General features: G+C 41.7%; 3 protein-coding genes and 6 non-coding genes across 11 annotated transcripts in view; 2 read left to right on the forward strand and 7 right to left on the reverse strand.

Annotated features, from left to right (window-relative positions):
- LOC142343227 (septin-2-like) overlaps positions 1 to 19,900 on the reverse strand; it is a 332,083-nt gene that overhangs the window by 270,555 nt on the left and 41,628 nt on the right. The window lies entirely within an intron of this gene.
- LOC142343229 (uncharacterized) overlaps positions 1 to 19,900 on the forward strand; it is a 344,179-nt gene that overhangs the window by 155,045 nt on the left and 169,234 nt on the right. The gene's annotated exons all lie outside the window — the stretch shown is intronic.
- LOC142343226 (bone morphogenetic protein 1-like) overlaps positions 1 to 19,900 on the forward strand; it is a 77,008-nt gene that overhangs the window by 39,741 nt on the left and 17,367 nt on the right. The window lies entirely within an intron of this gene.
- On the reverse strand, positions 5,673 to 5,744 carry Trnae-uuc (transfer RNA glutamic acid (anticodon UUC)). Its single transcript has one exon. It is a non-coding gene; the product is annotated as a tRNA-Glu (tRNA).
- On the reverse strand, positions 11,680 to 11,751 carry Trnae-uuc (transfer RNA glutamic acid (anticodon UUC)). The gene has a single exon. It is a non-coding gene; the product is annotated as a tRNA-Glu (tRNA).
- On the reverse strand, positions 13,992 to 14,063 carry Trnae-uuc (transfer RNA glutamic acid (anticodon UUC)). Its single transcript has one exon. It is a non-coding gene; the product is annotated as a tRNA-Glu (tRNA).
- Trnae-uuc (transfer RNA glutamic acid (anticodon UUC)) lies at positions 14,998 to 15,069 on the reverse strand. Its single transcript has one exon. It is a non-coding gene; the product is annotated as a tRNA-Glu (tRNA).
- On the reverse strand, positions 16,296 to 16,367 carry Trnae-uuc (transfer RNA glutamic acid (anticodon UUC)). The gene has a single exon. It is a non-coding gene; the product is annotated as a tRNA-Glu (tRNA).
- Trnae-uuc (transfer RNA glutamic acid (anticodon UUC)) lies at positions 16,520 to 16,591 on the reverse strand. The gene has a single exon. It is a non-coding gene; the product is annotated as a tRNA-Glu (tRNA).

The raw sequence follows: 19,900 nt of genomic DNA on the forward strand, positions 1-19,900 counted from the left end.
AAACATCTGGGAGCTCGAGGAAGGATTTATCTTTTGTTCCCATGAGCCCAGAGAATGGTCAGGAGTTCGAAACTGGGGTTCCAGTTTAAATTTTTTCTGTTACGCAGCCTTGCATTTCGTTCGAATATGCATTTCATCATTATAAATAAAAAAAATCCCCTGACCGCGAGTTGGACCCGGACATTTTTGGTGAAAGTCACAAATTCTAATCTCTATACCATCTGGTATAGCAAAGTTAGGTTGACATGTGTAAATGTATTAACTCGGAGGGAAGCGGAATTGTACAAATGTTTAGTTTCTGTTGTATTAAACTCTTATTTTCTTGCCATTTTTTTGTCATGAGAAAAAACAATTTTCAGACCAGCGTGTGAACCTGGGCCTTGTGGTTGAGCGCCACAAATCCTGACCGCTAGACCATCTGGTATAGCAAATGTCGTTTGTCAGGTGTAATTGAATTAGTTCAGAGGGAAGTTGAGTTGTACAAATGTTTAGTTACTATTGTATTGAACTGTTATTTTGTTGCCATGTTTTTTTTTTCATGAAAAAAATTTCTTTCAGACCGGCATTTTAATCTGGGCCTTGTGGGTGAGAGCCACAAAACCTGACCGCTGGAGCATCTGGGAGCTGGAGGAATGATTTTTCGTTTTTTTTCCCATGAGCCCAGAGAATGGTTCATAGATTGAAAATGGAAATCAGGTTTTCTGTTTTTCTGGTACGGAGCTTTGCATTTCGATTGAATACGGATATCATCATTGAACAGGAGTTAAAATTCCCAGAACCGGAGTTAAACCATCGTTTTTTTGGGTGAAAGTCACAAATGCTAACCGCTAAATTATCTGGGAGAGTAAAGGTAGATTGTCAAGTGTAATTGTATCATCTCGGAGGGAATTGAATAGTGCAAAATTATTGAACTTTTTGGTTGTTATGCTTTTACTCATGAAGTAAAACTTCTCCTGGTGGGAGCTCAATCCGGGCTTTTTGAGCGTGTGCTTAAAAGCATGCCCGATAGAGAACATGGGAGCTGAAATAGTATTTTCGTTTGTGGGAGCTGAATAAGTACTTTCGTTTGTGATCCCCAAAATATCATCATGGTAAGGAAAAATTTCCCAGACTGGGAGGGAAACCCGGGCCTTTTGGGTAAAAGCCACAAATCACAACCTCTAGACCATCTGGTATAGCAAAGGTAGGTTGACAGGTGTAATTGAATTAACTCGGATGGAAGTTGGGAAGTTGTTTTACAAATAATTAGTTTCTGTTATATTAATCTCTGATTCTGTTTTGATCTGCTATTGTCATTGAGAAAAATTTTCCCCGACCGGGAGTTGAACCCGGGCCTTGAGGTTGAGAGCCACAAAAAACCTGACCGCTAGTCCAAATGGGAGCTCGAGGAACGATTTTTTGTTTTTGTTCCCTTGAGCTCAGAGAATTTTCTGAGCTTGAAAATGGAGTTCAGGTTTTTTTCTGGTAAGCAGCTTTGCATTTCGATTGAATATGGATATCATCATTTTCAGAAAATAAATTTCCAGACCAGGAGTTGAACCCTGGTTGTTTTGGGTGTAAGCCACAAATCCTAACCGTCTGGTATAGCAAAAGTAGGTCGTCAGGTGTAATTGAATTAACTCAGAGGGAAGTTGAGTTTTACAAATAAGTAGTTTCTGTTGTAATAAACCCTTATTTTGCTGCCATGTTTGTCATGCAAAAATTTTTTTCAGACCGGGATTTGAACCTGGGCCTTGTGCATGCCAGTTGCAAATTCTAATCCCTAGACCATCTGGTATAGCAAACGTAGGTTGTCAGGTGTAATTGAATTTACTCGGAGGGAAGTTTTACAAATGTTTAGTTTCTGTTGTTTTGAACTCTTATTTTGTTGCCATGTTTTTGTCTTTATTTTATTTTATTTCAGAAAAATTTTATTTCAGACGGGGAATTGAACTCTCGCCTTGTGGATGAAAGCCACAAATCATGACCGCTAGACTATCTTGGAGCTGGCGGATTGATTTTTTGCTTTTGTTCTCCTGATCCCAGGGAATGGTTCAGAGCTTGAAAATGGAGTTCAAGTTTTCTTTTTTTCTGGTACGCAGCGTTGCATTTCGATTGAATATTGATATTATCATTGTAAGAGAAAAAATCCCAGACCAGCATTTGAACCCGGGTTTTGTGTTTGGAAGCCGCTAATCATAACCGCAAGTTCCATCTGGGACAGCGCAGGTAGATTGTCAAGTGTAATTGTATCAACTCGGAGGGAAGTTGAGTTGTACAACTGTTTAGTTACTGTTGTATTGAACTCTTTTTTTTTGTTGTGATGTTTTTGTCACGAGGAATTTTTTTTCCAGACCGGGAGTTGAACAAATCTTGATCGCTAAAACATCTGGGAGCTCGAGGAAGGATTTATCTTTTGTTCCCATGAGCCCAGAGAATGGTCAGGAGTTCGAAACTGGGGTTCCAGTTTAAATTTTTTCTGTTACGCAGCCTTGCATTTCGTTCGAATATGCATTTCATCATTATAAATAAAAAAAATTCCCTGACCGCGAGTTGGACCCGGACATTTTTGGTGAAAGTCACAAATTCTAATCTCTATACCATCTGGTATAGCAAAGTTAGGTTGACATGTGTAAATGTATTAACTCGGAGGGAAGCGGAATTGTACAAATGTTTAGTTTCTGTTGTATTAAACTCTTATTTTCTTGCCATTTTTTTGTCATGAGAAAAAACAATTTTCAGACCAGCGTGTGAACCTGGGCCTTGTGGTTGAGCGCCACAAATCCTGACCGCTAGACCATCTGGTATAGCAAATGTAGTTTGTCAGGTGTAATTGAATTAGTTCAGAGGGAAGTTGAGTTGTACAAATGTTTAGTTACTATTGTATTGAACTGTTATTTTGTTGCCATGTTTTTGTCATGAAAAAAATTTCTTTCAGACCGGCATTTTAATCTGGGCCTTGTGGGTGAGAGCCACAAAACCTGACCGCTGGAGCATCTGGGAGCTGGAGGAATGATTTTTCGTTTTTTTCCCATGAGCCCTGAGAATGGTTCAGAGCTTGAAATTGAAGCTCAAGTTTTCATGTTTTCCACGCAGCCTTGCATTTCGATTGACTATGCATTTCATCATTGTAAGAAAAAATTTCCTTGAACGCGAGTCGGACCCGGGCATTGATTTGTGGGTGATAGTCACAAATTCTAACCTCTATATCATCTGGTATAGCAAAGGTAGGTTGTCAGGTGTAATCGAATCAACTCGGAGGGAAGTTTGGTTTTACAAATAATTAAATTCTGTTGTATTAATATCTTATTTTGTTTTGATATGCTATTGTCATGAAGAAACATTTTCCCAGACCGGGAGTTGAAGCCGGGCCTTGTGGGTGAGAGCCACAAAACCTGACGGCTAGGCCATCTGGGTGCTCGAAGAACGGTTTTCTTTTTTATTCCCATGAGCCCAGAGAATGGTTCATAGATTGAAAATGGAAATCAGGTTTTCTGTTTTTCTGGTACGGAGCTTTGCATTTCGATTGAATACGGATATCATCATTGAACAGGAGTTAAAATTCCCAGAACAGGAGTTAAACCCTCGTTTTTTTGGGTGAAAGTCACAAATGCTAACCGCTAAATTATCTGGGAGAGTAAAGGTAGATTGTCAAGTGTAATTGTATCATCTCGGAGGGAATTGAATAGTGCAAAATTATTGAACTTTTTGGTTGTTATGCTTTTACTCATGAAGTAAAACTTCTCCTGGTGGGAGCTGAATCCGGGCTTTGTGAGCGTGTGCTAAAAGGCTTGCCCGATAGAGAACATGGGAGCTGAAATAAGTATTTTCGCTTGTGGGAGCTGAAATAAGTATTTTCGTTTGTGATCCCCAAAATATCATCATGGTAAGGAAAAATTTCCCCAATAGATTCTCTGCCCAAAATTCTGTCCAATAGATCATCTCAGCGCTGGAAGAAGTTTTTGAGTTTTTGCAGTTTTATACTTGTATGATTGTGTTATGGTTTTACCCATAAAGTAAAATTTCCCAGGCTGGAGTTGTTGTTGCGAGCTAAAAGTCCTGCCTGCGAGAACATCTGGTATCTAACAGCATGGTTTTCGTTTGTGATTCCCGACGTGTCGCTGAAGAGAAAACTTCCCAGACCTAGAGTCGAACCCGGGCCTTTTGAGTGAAAGCCAGATATCCTGACCGCTGGACCAACTGGGAGCGCGAAGATTAATTTTTTGTTTGATTCTATGTCTCAATTTTGAAATTGTGCAAATTTCAAGTTTTATAGTTTTAAACTCTAATTATTGTATTATTGTGCTTCTATATTATTGTATATTGTGCTTCTTAATCCTGAAGGAAATTTTTCTCAGACCGGGAGTTGAACCCGGTTCTTTGGGTGAGAGCCACAAATCTTTTTTCTGTATTTTATCTGGGACAGCAAAGGTATATTGTAAAATGTAATTGTATTGACTGGGAGGGATGTTGAATCATGCAAAATACTAGTTTTTGCAGTATTAAACTTCTTTGGTTGTTATTTTTTTACTCATGAAGTAAAATTTTCCATGGCGGGAGATGATTATGGGCCTTGACAGCGCGAACCGATAAACCACCTGGCAGCTGAAATAAGTATTTCGTTTGTGATCCCCGAAAACTTGTGCGTGAAAGACAGAGATCCTTACCGCTAGACCTTAAGTGATAGCCAAGGTAGGTTGCCGGGTGTAATTGAAATAATTTTCCCTAGACCAGGATTTGAATCCAGACTTTTTGGGTGAAAGCCACAAATCCTAACCTCGCGAACATCTGGGACAGCAACTGTAGATTGTCAAGTGTAACTGTATCTACTCGGAGGGAAGTTGAATTGTATAAATTTCTAGTTTTTTTCAGTATTGAACTTCTTTTTGCTCTTATGCCTTTATTCATGAAGTAAACCTTTCCCTGGTTGGAGTTGAATCCAAGCTTTTTGAGTGCGTGCTAAATTTCCTATCTGATAGACCATCTGGGAGCTGAACTTAAATAATTTTTTTTGTTTGTGCTCAACGAAATGACGTTATGATGCGAAAAAATTTCCCTGACCGGGAGTTGAAACCGGACCTTGTGGTTGAAAGCCACAAGTCCTAACAGCTAGACCATCTGGGATAGAAAAGCTAGATGGTCAAGTGTAATTGTATCAGCTCGGAGGGAAGTTGAATCGTAAAAATTTCTTTTTTTTGAAGTGCTTAACTACTTTGGTTGTTATGCTTTTACGCAGGAATTAAACTTTTCCAGGCGGGACTTGAATACGGGCCTTGTGAATGCGTGCTGAATTTCCTGTCCGATAGACCATCTGGAAATGAAACAAGTATTTTCGTTAATGCTGCCCGAAATGCCGTCATAATAAGAAAATATTTCCTAGACCGGGAGTCGAACGCGTGCCTCGTGGGTGAAAGCCGCAAATCCTAACCGCTAGACCATCTGCGACAGCAAAGGTAGATTGTAAAGTGTAATTGTATCAACTCGGAGGTATATAGAATCGTACAAAGTCTTTGGTTTTTGTAGTATTGAGCTTCTTTGGTTGTTATGCTTTTACTCAAGAAGTAAAATTTCCCTTGGCGGGAGCTAAATCCAGGCTTTGTGAGTGCATGCTAACAGTCAAGCCCGATAGATCATCTGGGAACTGGAACAAGTATTTTCTTTAATGCTCCCCGGAATGCCGTCATGGTAAAAAATTCCCGGACCGGGATTCGAACCCGGTCCTCGTGGGAGAAAGCCACAAATCCTAACCACTAGACCATCTGGGACAGCAAAGGTAGATTGTCAAGTGTAATTGTATCAACTTGGATGTATATAGAATCGTAAAAAGTTCTAGTTTTTGTAGTATTGAACTTCTTTGGTTGTTATGCTTTCACTCATGAAGTAAAAATTTCCCAGGCGGGAGTTGAATCCGGGCTTTGTGAATATGTGCTAAACTTCCTGTAAGTTAGACAACCTGGGAGCTGAAAGAATTTTTTTCGTTGGTGATCCTCGAAGCCGTGTGTGTGAAGGACACAAATCCTTATCGCTAGATCATCTCGGATAGCCCAGGTAGGTTGTCAGATGTTATTGAAAGAAAGTTTTCTGACCAGGAGTCGAACCCTGGCCTTGTGGTTGAAAGCTTAAAATCCTAACCTCGCGAACATCGACAGCAACTGTAGATTGTCAAGTGTAACTGTATCCACTCGGAGGGAAGTTGAATCGTACAAATTTCTAGTTTTGCAGTATTAAACTTCTTTGGTTGTTATCCCTTTACTCATGAAAATAAAAATTTTTCCCAGGCGGCACTTGAATCCAGGCTCTGTGAGTGCGTGCTAAAAATCCCGCCCGATAGACCATCTGGGAACTGGAACAAGTATTTTCGTTAATGCTCCCAGGAATGCCGTCATGGTAAGACAAAATTTCCCAGAACGGGATTCGAACCCGCGCCTTGTTGGTGAAAGCCACAAGTCCTAACAGCTAGACCATCTGCGAGAGAAAAGGTAGATTGTCAAGTGTAATTTTATCAGCTCGGAGGGAAGTTGAATCGTACAAATTTCTAGTTTTTGGTTGTTTAACTACTTTGGTTGTTATGCTTTTACGCAGGAATTAAACTTTTCCCAGGCGGGTCTTTTCCCAGGCAGTTTTTTTGTTTGTGCTCCCCGAAATGCCGTCATGGTACAAAAAACTTAGACCTTGTGGGTGAAAGCCACAAAGGATTAACGCTACCCACAAAGGATTAACGCTAAACCATCTGGGACAGCAACTGTTGGATGTCAAGTGTAATTGTATCAAGTCGGAGGGAAGTTGAATTGTACAAATTTCTAGTTATTGCAGTATCAAACTTCTTTGGTTGTTACGCTTTTACGCATGAAATAAAATTTTCCCAGGCACTTGAATCCGGGCCTTGTGAGTGCGTGCTGAAATCCCGCTCGATAGACCGTCTGGGAACTGGAAAAACTATTTTCGTTTGTGGTCCCCGAAATGCCGTCATGGTAAAAAAAAATCCCAGACCGGTAGTTGAACCCGGGCCTTGTGTTTGAAAGCCACAAATCCTAACCTCTACACCATCTGGGATAGCCAAGGTAGGTTCTCAGGTATAATTCCCAGACCAGAAGTCGAAGCCGGGCCTTGTGAAAGCCACAAATCCTCACCTCTCGATCATCTGGGACAGCAACTGTAGATTGTCAAGTATGACTGTATCAACTCAGAGGGAAGGTAAATCGTACAAATTTCTAGTTTTTGCCTTAATAAATTTTTTTGATAGTTATGCTTTTACTCATGAAGTAAAATTTTCCCAGGTCGGTATTGAGTCCGGACCTTGTGAGTGCCTGCTAAATTTCCTGTCCGATAGACTATCTGGGGGCTGAAGTAAGTTTTGTCGTTTGTGCTCCCCAAAATGCCGTCATGGTAAGACAAATATTCCCAGGCCGGGATTCGAACCCTGGCCTTGTGTGTGAAAGCCACACATCCTGGCCGCTAGACCATTGAAACAGCAAAGGTAGGTTGTCAAGTGTAGTCGTATCAACTCGAGGGGAAGTTGAATTGTACAAATTTATAGTTTTTGCAGTATTAAGCTTCTTTGGTTTTTATGCTTCTACTCAAGAAGTAAAATTTTTCCAGGCGGGAGTTGAGTCCGGGCCTTGTGAGTGCGTTCAAAAATTTCTCTCCGATAGACCATCTGGCAGCTGAAATAAGTTTGTCGTTTGTGCTCCCCAAAATGCCGTCATGGTAAGACAAATATTCCCAGGCCGGGATTCGAACCCTGGCCTTGTGTGTGAAAGGCACACATCCTGGCCGCTAGACCCTCTCCGACGAGAAGGGTAGATTGTCAAGTGTAATCGTATCAAAGCCCGAAGGAAGTTGAATCGTACAAATTTCTGGTTTCTTCAGTAATAGTCTTTTTTGGTTGTTATGCTTTTACTCAGGAAGTAAAATTTTTCCAGCTGGGAGTTGAATCTGGGCCTTGAGTGCCTGCTAATTTTCATGCCCGATAGACCATCTGGGAGCCGGAATAAGTATTTTCATTTGTGCCTCCCGAAATGCCGTCATGGTAAGAGAAAGTTTCGCAGTCCGGGATTCGAACCCTAGCCTTGTGAGTGAAAGCCATAAATCCTAACCGCTAGACTATCTGGGACAGCAAAGGTAGCTGGTCAAGTGTAATTGTATTTGCTCGAAGGGAAGTTAAATCGTACAAATTTCACTTTTTTGCTGTGTTAAACTTTTTTGGTTGTTATGCTTTTACGCATGAATGACAATTTTCCCAGGCGGAGTTGAATCCGGGCCTTGTGAGTGCGTGCTAAAAATTGCTGTCTGATAGGCCACCTGACCTGGGAGCTGAAATAAGTATTTGAGTGTGTGATCCCCGAAGCCTTGTGCGTGAAGGACAAAAATCCTTACCGCTAGACGATATGGGATAGCCAAGGTAGGTTGTCACGTTTAATTGAAAGAAAATTCCCGGACCGCGAATCGAACCCGGGCTTTGTGGGTGATAGCCACAAATCCTAACCTTGCGAACATCTAGGACAACAACTGTAGATTGTCATGTGTAACTGTATCAACTTGGAGGGAAGTTGAATCGTACAAAATTCTAGTTTTTGCAGTATTAAACTTCATTGGTTGTTATTCTTCTACTCATGAAGTAAAACTTAATTACGGGCCTTGTGAGTGCATGCTGAGATTACTGTCTGATAGACCATCTGGGAGCTGGTATAAGCTTTTTTGTGCTCCCCGAAACGCCGTCATGGTAAGAAAAAACTTCTCAGACCGGTAGTCAAACCCTGGCCCTGTGGGTGAAAGCCACAAATCCTGACCGCTAGACCCTCTGGGTATGAAAGGTAGATTGTCAGGTGTCATCCGGATCAACTCGGAAGGAAGTTGAATTGTACAGTTTTCCCGTTTTTGCATTAATAATATTTTTTGGTTGTTATGCTTTTACTCATTAAGTAAAACTAGCAGGCCTGCAGAAACATATCACAAGAAAAATCTTTCAACCGAATAGAAGATTTAAAAGAAATTAGGATATGTGTTTCGTGCCAACTCCGGCTCGAGCCCATATGCCCCTCATTTACCAGGCATAGGTGTTAACGCCTATGCTACCGATGCGTATTTTCCGTTTTTAACCCTATGTAAGAGTAAATTTCTGTTAATCGACGTTTTTGGTTTTGCCGAGTTGCATGTTTAAGGAGCGCTAAAACTTGTGCAGATAACGATCTTATATTTGGTGGCAAAGCGCGTTTATTATCTATTGTCTATTCCTAATTCTGAATCAGCAATTCATGTCAAGGGCTTTTATGGCTCGTCTGTTTTGGCAAGCTTAATGAGCGCAAAACATCAGCAGACTGGGAGACAAAATATGAAAGAAGAAAGATTAGAAAGAAAAGAAAAACGAAAAAAAAACGAGCGAAAGAAAAAGAAAAAGAAAGTCAATTAGACTGGAACCCCTGCTTCTCGCTTAAAAGTCATGGATCTTATCCTCTACGCTAATTTTACCGATTGCTCACGCCTATTGAACTTTATAATGCAGAGAGAGTGAAGGATTAAAGAACGAAAGTAGAACTAACGAATAAACGGAAAGAATTGAAGAACGGAAAAAAAGACAGCCAAATACCAATTGTTTAAATCAAGTACATGCTTTTCAACCCTTAAGTGGGCTTGAACTCATGCCCCTCGCTTCACAGCCATAGATTTTATCCATTGCGCTACCGACGCCTGTTGCTTTTGTCTATTGAACTGATTACATACGCAAAAGGTTATCGTTGGCAATTTTTTCTCACTGGCTTTTCCTAAGCTGCACGCCTAATGAGCAAAAAAAAACATGATCATGAGCCCGTATCAGGAGCATAGGCATGGTGATGTAGGCTGCATGTTTATGGACCATTTAAACATGAAAATAGGAACGCTGTTAATAATTGCGCTCAATAGCAACTTTTGTTCAACATGTTGAGAGGGAGACAATGAAATGCAGAAAGATGAAGGAATGAAGAAGGAAGTACAGGAAAAAGGAAATAAAGAAGGAAATAAATAAAAAAGAAAACCTAACCCCATTTTTTTAAACGCCACTCTATAATGCATCGTTTTCTGCATCTGCTCGGACTTGACCCATGCTCCTCGATTCACAGCCATAAGTTAATTCCCTTGCTCTACCGACTACTTGCTTTTGTCTATTGAATTGAATACATACGCAGATGTTTGGTCATTGGCTACTTTTGTCTCGCTGTTTTTTGCTCAGCTGCATTCTTAATGATCACAAAAAAATGTGCAGATCGAAAGCTTAAGCAGCATGTTTAAGGATCGTTAAAGCACGTGAAGACAAGAGCGCTGTTAACTATTCCGCGAAAATGCAATGCAGAAAGAATGAGAGAATAAAGAACGAAAGGAAGATATAGAAAACGATTAAAAGGAAAGAGATGACGAATGGAAGAAAAAGATATACAAATCCCAAATATTTACCCCAATAAATATTTATCAATTTCCGCTCCTACTCGGGCTGGAACCCATGCCCATCGCTTCACTGTCATAGGTTTAGTCCCTTGCGCTATCGAAGCTTGTTGTTTTTGTCTACTGAACTGACTACATATGCAAATTGCTGGTCATTGGCTTTTTGTCTCGCTTGTTTTTGTTAAGCTGCATTCTGAATGATTACAAAAATATTCGCAGATCGGGAGCTTAAGCATGGTGGAGCAGGCTGCATGTTTAAGGATCGTTACAGCGTATCAAGACAGGAGCGCTGTTAACTATTGCGCCCAAGTGCGATTTACATTTAAAATAATAGACAAATAGATGAAAGGGAGAGATTGAAATGCAGAACGAAATAGGACATATAGAACGAAAGGAAGATATAGAAAACGATTAAAAGGAAACAGATGAAGAACAGAAGAAAAAGATATCCAAATCCAAGATTTTTACCCCAGTACACTAAGCATCCATTTCCGCCCTTACTCAGGCTTGAACCCATTCCGATCGCTTCACAGTCATAGGTCTAATCCCTTGCGCTCCCGAAACCTGTTGCTTCTGTCTATACAACTTACTACATGCAAAAATTTCTGGTCATCGGCTTTTTGTCTCGCTTGTTTCTGTTAAGCTGCATTCCTAATGAGCACAAAAACTTTTTCAGATCGGGAGCTTAAGCATGGTGGAGCAGGCTGCATGTTTAAGGATCGTTAAAGCATGTTAAGATAGGACAGCTGTTAACCATTGCGCTCAAATGCGACTTAGATTTAAAAATATAGATTTTTCCAGGCGGGAGTTGGAACTGGGCCTTGTCTGATAGGCCACCTGGGAGCTGAAATAAGTATTTGCGTTTGTGATCCCCGAAGCCTTGTGCGTGAAGGACAAAAATCCTTACAGCTAGACCATATGGGATAGCCAAGGTACGTTGTCAGGTTTAATTGAAAGAAAATTCTCGGACCAGGAATCGAACCCGGGCCTTGTGGGTGATAGCCACAAATCCTAACCTTGCGAACATCTAGGACAGCAACTGTAGATTGTCAAGTGTAACTGTATCAACTTGGAGGGATGTTGAATCGTGCAAATTTCTAGTTTTTGCAGTATTAAACTTCATTGGTTGTTATTCTTTTACTCATGAAGTAAAATTTTTCCAGGCAGGAGTTGGATCCGGGCCTTGTGAGTGCGTGCTAAACTTCCTGTCCTATAGACCATCTGGGAGCTGAAAGAAGTTTTTTCGTCTGTGCTCCACGAAATGCCCTCATAATAAGAAAATATTTCCCAGACCGGGAGTCGAACCCGGGCCTCGTGGGTGAAAGCCACAAATCCTAACCGCTAGACCATCTGGGACAGCAAAGGTAGACGGTCAAGTGTAATTGTATCAACTCGGAGGTATATAGTATCGTACAAATTTTGTAGTATTGAGCTTCTTTGGTTGTTATGCTTTTACTCAAGAAGTAAAATTTCCCCAGGTGGGAGCTGCATCCAGGCCTTATGACTGCGTGCTAAAAATCCCGCCCGATAGACCATCTGGTAACTGGAACAAGTATTTTCGTTTGTGCTCCCCGAAATGCCGTCTTGGTAAGACAAAATTTCACAGTCTGGGATTCGAACCCTAGCTTTGTGAGTGGAAGCAACAAACACTAACCGCTAGACTATCTGGGACCGCAAAGGTAGATTGTGAAGTTTAATTGTATCAACTCCGAGGAAGTTAATTGTACAAATTTCTAGATTTTGCGGTGTTAAACTTCTTTGGTTGTTATGCTTTTACTCATGAAGTAGTTTGTAATCCCCGAAATGACGTCATGGTAAAAAAATTTTCCCAGAACGGGATTCGAACCCTGGCATTGTGGGTGAAAGCTACAAATCCTAACCGCTAGACCATCTGGGACAGCAAAAGTAGATTGTCAAGTGTAAATTTCCGGACCAGGAATCGAATCCGGGCCTTGTGGGTGAAAACCACAAATCCTAAGCGCTATACCATCTGGCACAGCAAAGGTAGATTGTCAAGTGTAATTGTATCAACTCGGAGGTATATAGTATCGTACAAATTTCGTAGTATTGAGCTTCTTTGGTTGTTATGCTTTTACTCAAGAAGTAAAATTTCCCCAGGTGGGAGCTGCATCCAGGCCTTATGACTGCGTGCTTAAAATCCCGCCCGATAGACCATCTGGTAACTGGAACAAGTATTTTCGTTTGTGCTCCCCGAAATGCCGTCATGTTAAGACAAAATTTCACAGTCTGGGATTCGAACCCTAGCCTTGTGAGTGGAAGCAACAAACACTAACCGCTAGACTATCTGGGACCGCAAAGGTAGATTGTGAAGTTTTATTGTATCAACTCCGAGGAAGTTAATTGTACAAATTTCTAGATTTTGCGGTGTTAAACTTCTTTGGTTGTTATGCTTTTACTCATGAAGTAGTTTGTAATCCCCGAAATGACGTCATGGTAAAAAAATTTTCCCAGAACGGGATTCGAACCCTGGCATTGTGGGTGAAAGCTACAAATCCTAACCGCTAGACCATCTGGGACAGCAAAAGTAGATTGTCAAGTGTAAATTTCCGGACCAGGAATCGAATCCGGGCCTTGTGGGTGAAAACCACAAATCCTAAGCGCTATACCATCTGGCACAGCAAAGGTAGATTGTCAAGTGTAATTGTATCAACTCGGAGGTATATAGAATCGTACAAAGTTCTAGTTTTTGTAGTATTGAGCTTATTTGGTTGTTATACTTTTACTCAAGAAGTAAAATTTCCCCAGGTGGGAGCTGAATCCAGGCCTTATGACTGCGTGCTAAAAATCCCGCCCGATAGACCATCTGGGAACTGGAACAAGTATTTTCGTTAATGCTCCCCGAAATGCCGTCATGGTAAGACATAATTTCACAGTCTGGGATTCGAACCCTAGCCTTGTGAGTGGAAGCCACAAACACTAACCGCTAGACTATCTGGGACCGCAAAGGTAGCTGGTCAAGTGTAATTGTATCTGCTCGGAGGGAAGTTGAGCCGTACAAATTTTAATTTTTTGCAGTGTTACTTTTTTGGTTGTTAAGCTTTTACGCATGAATGACAATTTTCCCAGGCGGAGTTGAATCCGGGCCTTGTGAGTGCGTGCTAAAATTGCTGTCTGATAGGCCAGCTGACCTGGGAGCTGAAATAAGTATTTGCATTTGTGATCCCCGAAGCCTTGTGCGTGAAGGACAAAAATCCTTACCGCTAGACGATATGGGATAGCCAAGGTATGTTGTCAGGTTTAATTGAAAGAAAACTCCCGGACCAGGAATCGAACCCGGGCTCTGTGGATGATAGCCACAAATCCTAACTTTGCGAACATCTAGGACAGCAACTGTAGATTGACAAGTGTAACTGTATCAACTTGGAGGGAAGTTGAATCGTACAAATTTCTAGTTTTTGCAGTATTAAACTTCATTGGTTGTTATTCTTTTACTCATGAAGTAAAGTTTTTCCAGGCAGGAGTTGAATCCGGGCCTTGTGAGTGCGTGCTAAACTTCCTGTCCTGTAGACCATCTGGGAGCTGAAATAAGTTTTTTCGTTTGTGCTCCACGAAATGCCCTCATAATAAGAAAATATTTCCCAGACCGGGAGTCGAACCCGGGCCTCGTGGGTGAAAGCCACAAATCCTAACCGCTAGACCATCTGGGACAGCAAAGGTAGACGGTCAAGTGTAATTGTATCAACTCGGAGGTATATAGTATCGTACAAATTTTGTAGTATTGAGCTTCTTTGGTTGTTATGCTTTTACTCAAGAAGTAAAATTTCCCCAGGTGGGAGCTGCATCCAGGCCTTATGACTGCGTGCTAAAAAGCCCGCCCGATAGACCATCTGGGAACTGGAACAAGTATTTTCATTTGTGCTCTCCGAAATGCCGTCATGGTAAGACAAAATTTCACAGTCTGGGATTCGAACCCTAGCCTTGTGAGTGGAAGCAACAAACACTAACCGCTGGACTATCTGGGACCGCAAAGGTAGTTGGTCAAGTGTAATTGTATCTGCTCGGAGGGAAGTTGAACCGTACAAATTTTAATTTTTTGCAGTGTTAAACTTTTTTGGTTGTTATGCTTTTACGCATGAATGACAATTTTCCCAGGCGGAGTTGAATCCGGGTCTTGTGAGTGCGTGCTAAAATTGCTGTCTGATAGGCCAGCTGACCTGGGAGCTGAAATAAGTATTTGCATTTGTGATCCCCGAAGCGTTGTGCGTGAAGGACAAAAATCCTTACCGCTAGACGATATGGGATAGCCAAGGTATGTTGTCAGGTTTAATTGAAAGAAAACTCCCGGACCAGCAATCGAACCCGGGCTCTGTGGGTGATAGCCACATATCCTAACCTTGCCAACATCTAGGACAGCAACCGTAGATTGTCATGTGCAACTGTATCAACTTGGAGGGAAGTTGAATCGTACAAATTTCTAGTTTTTGCAATATTAAACTTCATTGGTTGTTATTCTTTTACTCATGAAGTAAAACTTAATTACGGGCCTTGTGACTGCATTCTGAGATTACTGTCCGATAGACCATCTGGGAGCTGATATAAGTTTTTTCTGCTCCCCGAAATGCCGTCATAATAAGAAAATATTTCCCACACCGGGAGTCGAACCCGGGCCTCGTGGGTGAAAGCCACAAATCCTAACCGCTAGACCATCTGGGACAGCAAAGGTAGATTGTCAAGTGTAATTGTATCAACTCGGAGGTATATAGAATCGTACAAAGTTTTGGTTTTTGTAGTATTGAGCTTCTTTGGTTGTTATGCTTTTACTCAAGAAGTAAAATTTCCCCAGGTGGGTGCTGCTGAATCCAGGCTTTATGACTGCGTGCTAAAAATCCCGCCCGATAGACCATCTGGTAACTGGAACAAGTATTTTCGTTTGTGCTCCCCGAAATGCCGTCATGGTAAGACAAAATTTCACAGTCTGGGATTCGAACCCTAGCCTTGTGAGGGGAAGCAACAAACACTAACCGCTAGACTATCTGGGACCGCAAAGGTAGATTGTGAAGTTTAATTGTATCAACTCCGAGGAAGTTAATTGTACAAATTTCTAGATTTTGCGGTGTTAAACTTCTTGGGTTGTTATGCTTTTACTCATGAAGTAGTTTGTAATCCCCGAAATGACGTCATGGTAAAAAAATTTTCCCAGAACGGGATTCGAACCCTGGCATTGTGGGTGAAAGCTACAAATCCTAACCGCTAGACCATCTGGGACAGCAAAAGTAGATTGTCAAGTGTAAATTTCCGGACCAGGAATCGAATCCGGGCCTTGTGGGTGAAAACCACAAATCCTAAGCGCTATACCATCTGGCACAGCAAAGGTAGATTGTCAAGTGTAATTGTATCAACTTGGAGGGAAGTTGAATCGTACAAATTTTAAGTTTTTGCAGTATTAAACTTCATTGGTTGTTGTTCTTTTACTCATGAAATAATTTTTTTCCAGGCAGGAGTTGAATCCGGGCCTTGTGAGTGCGTGCTAAACTTCCTGTCCTATAGACCATCTGGGAGCTGAAAGTTTTTTCGTTTGTGCGCCCCGAAATGCCGTTATAATAAGAAAATATTTCACAGACGGAGTCGAACCCGGGCCTCGTGGGTATAAGCCATAAATCCTAACCTCTAGACTATCTGGGACAGCAAAGGTAGATTGTCAAGTGTAATTGTATCAACTCGGAGGTATATAGAATCGTACAAAGTTCTAAGTTCTAGTTTTTGTAGTATTGAACTTCTTTGGTTGTTATGCTTTTACTCAAGAAGTAAAATTTCCCCAGGTGGGAGTTGAATCCAGGCTTTATGACTGCGTGCTAAAAATCCCGCCCGATAGACCATCTGGGAACTGGAACAAGTATTTTTGTTTGTGCTCACCGAAATGCCGTCATGTAAGAAAAAATTTCCCAGACCGGGATTCGAACCCGGTCCTCGTGGGTGAAAGCCACAAATCCTTACCGCTAGACCATCTGGGACAGCAAATGTTGATTGTCATTGATTAGCGATGTGGGAGCTGAATCAAGGCTTTATGACTGCGTGCTAAAAATCCCGCCCGACAGACCATCTGGGAACTGGAACAAGTATTTTTGTTTGTGCTCCCCGACATGCCGTCATGGTAAGAAAAAAATTCCCAGACCGAGAGTCGAACCCGGGACTTGTGAGTGAAAGCCACAAATCCTAACCGCTAGACCATCTGAGACAGCAAAGGTAGATTGTCAGGTGTATTTGTATTAACACGGAGGGAAATTGAACCGTAAAAGTTTTTAGTTTTGCAGTATTAATCTTCTTTGGTTGTTATGCTTTTACTCATAAGTAAAATTTTCCCAGGTGGGAGTTGAATCCGGGCCTTGTGAGTGCGTGCTAAGATTCCTGTCTGATAGAACACCTGGGAGTTGAAATAAATATTTGCGTTTGTGATCCACGAAGCCTTGTGCGTGAAAGACGAAAAATCGTTACCGCTAGACCATATGGGATAGCCAAGTTAGGTTTCCAGGTGTAATTGAAAGAAATTACCGAAACCAGGACTCGAACCCAGGCTTTGTGGGTGAAAGCCACAAATCCTAACCTCGCGAACATCTGGGACAGCAACTGTAGATTGTCAAGTGTAACTGTATCAAATCGGAGGGAAGTTGAAGCAAACAAATTTCTAGTTTTTGTAGTATTCAAAGTGGTAAGAAAACTTCCCAGACCGGGAAATGATCCCGGGTCTGCTCGGTAAAACCCACAAATCCTAACCTCTCGACCATCTGGGACATTAACTGTAGATTTTCATGTGTAACTGTACGAACTCGGAGGTATGTTGAATCGTTCAAATTTCCAGTTCTTGCTGTATTAACCTTCTAAACTTCTTTGGTTGTTGTCCTTTTACTCATGAAGTAATGTTTTCCCAGGTGGGAGTTGAATCCGGGCCTTCACGAGTGAGTGCGTGCTAAATTTCCTGTCCAATAGACCATCTGGGAGCTGAAATAAGTTTTTTCGTTTGTGCTCCCCGAAAGGCCGTCATGGTAAGAAAAAACTTCCCGGACCGGGAGTTGATCCCGGGCCTTGTGGGTGAAAGCAAAAAATTCTTTCCTCTAGACCATCTGGGACAGCAAATGCAGATTGTCAAGTGTAGTTGTTCTAAGTCGGAGGGAAGTTGAATCGTACAAATTGTTTGTTTTTGCAGTTTTAATCGTCTTTGGTTGTTATCCTTTTACTCGTGAAGTGTACTTTCCCAGGTAGGAGTTGAATCCGGGACTTGTGAGTGCGTGCTAACATTCCTGTCCAATAGACAACCTGGGAGTTTAAATAAGTATTTCGTTTGTGATCCCCGACAGCTTGTGTGTGAAAGACACAAATCCTTGCCGCTAGACCGTCTGGGATAGCCAAGGTAGGTTGCCAGGTGTAATTGAAAAAAAAATTCCCAGACCAGGAGTCGAACACGGACCTTGTGGGTGAAAGCCTAAAATTTCAACCTCGCAAACATCTGCGACAGCAACTGCAGATTGTCAAGTGTAACTGTATCCACTCGGAGGGAAGTTGAATCGTACAATTTTCTAGTTTTTGCGTTGTTAAACTTCTTTGGTTGTTATGCTTTTGCTCGTGAAGTAAAATTTTCCCAGGTGGGAGCTGGATCCAGGATTTATGAGTGCTTGCTAAAAATCCCACCCGATAGACCATCTGGAAACTGGAATAAGTGTTCTTGTTTGTGCTCCCCGAAATGCCGTCATGGTAAGAACAAACTTCTCAGACCGGGAGTTGATTCCGGGTCTGCTGGGTAAAATCCACAAATCCTACCCTCTCGACCATCTGGGACATTAACTGTAGATTGTCAAGTGTAACTGTACGAACTCGGAGGTATGTTGAATCGTTCAAATTTCTAGTTTTTGCCGTATTAAACTTCTAAACTTCTTTGGTTGTTATCTTTTACTCATGAAGTAAAGTTTTCCCAGGTGGGAGCTGAATCCGATTCTTGTGAGTGCGTGCTACATTTGCTGTCCAATAGACCATCTGGGAGCTGAAATAAGTTTTTTCGTTTGTGCTCCCCGAAAGGCCGTCATGGTAGGAAAAAACTTCCCGGACCGAAAGCAAAAAATTCTATCGGCTAGACCATCTGGGAGAGCGAATGCAGATTGTCAAGTGTAATTGTATTAACTCGGAGCGAAGTTGAATCGTACAAATTTTTTGCTTTTGCAGTTTTAAAATTTTTGGTTGTTATCCTTTTACTCGTGAAGTGTACTTTCCCAGGTAGGAATTGAATCCGGGACTTGTGAGTGCGTGCTAACATTCCTGTCCAATAGACAACCTAGGCGTTTAAATAAGTATTTCGTTTGTGATCCCCGTAAACTTGGGCGTGAAAGACACAAATCCTTACCGCTAGACCGTCTGGGATAGCCAAGGTAGGTTGCCAGGTGTAATTGAAAGAAAATTCCCGGACCAGGAGTCGAACACGGACCCTGTGGTTGAAAGCTTAAAATCCTAACCTCGCGAACATCGACAGCAACTGTAGATTGTCAAGTGTAACTGTATCCACTCGGAGGTAAGTTGAATCGTACAAATATCTAGTTTTTGCATTGTTAAACTTCTTTGTTGTTATGCTTTTGGTCATGAAGTAAAATTTTCCCAGGTGGGAGCTGAATCCAGGATTTGTGAGTACTTGCTAAAAATCCCACCTGATAGACCATCTGGGAACTGGAATAAGTATTCTTGTTTGTGCTCCCCGAAATGCCGTCATGGTAAGAAAAAACTTCCCAGAACGGGCGTTGTTCCCGGTTCTGCTGGGTAAAATCCACAAACCCTATCCTCTCGACCATCTGGGACATTAACTGTAGACTGTCACGTGTAACTTTACGAACTCGCAGGTATGTTGAATCGTTCAAATTTCTAGTTTTTGCCGTATTAAAATTCTAAACTTCTTTGGTTGTTATCCTTTTACTCATGAAATAGAGTTTTCCCAGGTGGGAGTTGAATCCGCGCCTTGTGAGTGCGTGCTAAATTTCCTGTCCAATAGACAACCTGGGAGTTTAAATAAGTATTTCGTTTGTGATCCCCGACAACTTGTGCGTGAAAGACACAAATCTTTGCCGCTAGACCGTCTGGGATAGCCAAGGTAGGTTGCCAGGTGTAATTGAAAAAAAAATTCCCAGACCAGGAGTCGAACAAGGACCTTGTGGGTTAAAGCCTAAAATCCTAACCTCGCAAACATCTGCGACAGCAACTGCAGATTGTCAAGTGTAACTGTATCCACTCGGAGGGAAGTTGAATCGTACAAATTTCTAGTTTTGCATTGTTAAACTTCTTTGGTTGTTATGCTTTTGCTCGTGAAGTAAAATTTTCCCAGGTGGGAGCTGGATCCAGGATTTGTGAGTGCTTGCTAAAAATCCCACCCGATAGACCATCTGGGAACTGGAATAAGTGTTCTTGTTTGTGCTCCCCGAAATGCCGTCATGGTAAGAACAAACTTCTCAGACCGGGAGTTGATCCCGGGTCTGCTGGGTAAAATCCACTAATCCTACCCTCTCGACCATCT

The sequence above is a fragment of the Convolutriloba macropyga genome, chromosome 7 (assembly GCF_964194025.1).
Source record: "Convolutriloba macropyga chromosome 7, txConMacr16.3, whole genome shotgun sequence".
Taxonomy (NCBI): Eukaryota; Metazoa; Xenacoelomorpha; order Acoela; family Convolutidae; genus Convolutriloba; species Convolutriloba macropyga.